Genomic DNA, 2310 nt, shown 5'->3' with positions numbered 1-2310 from the left:
ATAAAATAGATTATTGAATCTACTTTTAAACCATAAAAAGCAACTACTAATTTTAAATTTTTACATTGGCTTCAATTTTTTTTGTATAAGGATACAAAATAAAAATTATTTTTGTTAGAATATACTGTACATACTTTTCTAATCTTGTCCAAGTTATGGTACCTAATCAAGTCATTTAACAATTTAATCCAAATTTCTAGGCCTTGAAAGTTGCTATGATTTAGGATAGTAGGGTAATGTATGTTATCAATTATTCACTTATTACATTCGAACAGGTAGTCATATTATTCATGTTTTGAGATATATTTTAGATATACAGGTCATCTTCAAACACTTCACAGATCTACAGACTATGGCATTTAAAATAAAATGCATGTACCAGTATTCAATAGTATTTTAGGAGTGCTGATAATATGGTTGAGTCCATTCAATTTAAAAACCTACATAAGCCTTTTCATCAAGTTGGCGCCAAAAAAGAAAAAAAAGAAGGCACCAAAAGCGAAGAAGGAAGCTAGTGCCCCTCCTAAAGCCAAAGCTAAAGCGAAGGCTTTGAAAGCCAAGAAGGCAGTGCTGAAAGGCATCCACAGCCACAAAAAGGAGATCCACGCATCGCTCACTTTTTGGCGGCCCAAGACTCTGCAGCTACGAAGGCAGCCTAAATACCCCTTGGAAGAGCGCGCCCAGGAGGAACAAGCTTGACCACTATGCCATCATCAAATTCCCCCTGACCACCGAGTCAACCATGAAGAAGATAGAAGACAACAACACACTTGTGTTCATTGTGGACGTCAAGGCCAACAAGCACCAGATCAAAAAGGCTATGAAGAAACTCGACGACAATGATGTGGCCAAAGTCAACACCCTCATAAGGCCCGACAGAGAGAAGGCATATATATGTTCGGTTGGCTCCTGATTATGATGCTCTGGATGTTGCCAACAAAATTGAAATCATCTAAACTGAGCCCAACCGGCTAATTCTAAATATACACTTTTTCACCATAAAAAAAAACCCACATAAAAGTTGAAATTAAAATTTACAAACTGGAACCAATTTAAAAACTATGCTTCTTAATACAACATACTTATATCAGTTAGTTTATGCAAAATCCTACTAGATTGTACTATCCATGATATAAATGCATCAGATAAGAAATATAAAGTCTTAAAGACAAATTTTTCTTATGTCAATTATCATCTTAGAAACTACCTCCTGATTTTTAATTCCCAAATAAAAATATGACATTTAATATTTTGAGGCTTGACATTTAAATATTTTTAAATTAATTTTATTATAAGAAATTAGAAAACGGATTTATAAATACATTGCTTGTATGGTGATGCTATTTTTTGCAGTTTTTTAAGTTTAATAAAATATAAATAATTTAATTTCAGAATTAGCTGAAAATTAAAAAATGATATATATATATTTATCATATATATATATAAGCTGATATATATTCAATCAAGCATCAATAGTTAATCATAAATGCAGCAGTATTCAAAGTAATCATAATGAAATACATAATCAAGTCATGTTAAAAACTACATAAGTGTCTTTTTTGGTTAAGGAAATTGTATGAACATCAGTTTTACTCTATCAGCATCAACAATAACAATAACAAACTCTGGAGTTTGCAAAATTACAACTACTCTTCAAGTCTTAGAAATCCAAGGTGGTAAGAACAATCAACTAATATGAAACTTTGGAAAACTGGTCACCCTGACTCAACTTTCCACAAAACATACTGTACTGCTATGTTTACTTTTATTTGTCAAATTGACACACACTAGAAAAAATTAGGAAAAAGAAACCTCAATCAAAAAGTTGCCTCAATCAGATTACCTGTTGACAAGCCTGTGGGGAAATTATGGCGAATCAGTCCCACACCATTTAGGTTTTACAGGGGGTATTTATTTGCGGGGGGTAAAACTTACATACACACAAACCATCAGGAAAGGAGCCTAGTCGCTGGAGCAGGAGCCGGAACCAAGCACCGGAACCAAGAGACCGAGCCGAGGTTTGCCACTCTTTTTTTAAAGAGAAATATACCACACCCCAGTGGGCTGGTATTTCAGCGACTATTGGCTGAAGGAGCAGAAGGTACTCCCGCAGCAGGGAAATTTTCTTGAATAATGATTGATGTGGGAGATCTGAATTACTGTGGACAAGAACACCTTGCATAGGTGGTGCTGGTTATACAAGAATGCAAACTAAGCAAACCCTTGATCCAAAGCCCTATGTTGCTTTCCTCTATGATATTTCTTCTACTGTTTTCTACTTGAGTACCTTCTCTGAATTCTTTCCTTTCA

At 34.5% G+C, this 2310-nt stretch overlaps 1 pseudogene; it reads left to right on the top strand.

Moving 5' to 3' along the window:
- The first annotated feature begins 369 nt into the window (after positions 1–369).
- On the top strand, positions 370–1003 carry LOC125392298 (large ribosomal subunit protein uL23 pseudogene; annotated as a pseudogene).
- The last annotated feature ends 1307 nt before the right edge of the window (positions 1004–2310 follow it).

The sequence above is a fragment of the Myodes glareolus genome, chromosome 12 (assembly GCF_982192425.1).
Source record: "Myodes glareolus chromosome 12, mMyoGla1.1, whole genome shotgun sequence".
NCBI lineage: Eukaryota > Metazoa > Chordata > Mammalia > Rodentia > Cricetidae > Myodes > Myodes glareolus.
The sequence above is the reverse complement of the archived record's forward strand: the minus strand, read 5'-3'. Positions and strand labels throughout refer to the sequence as shown.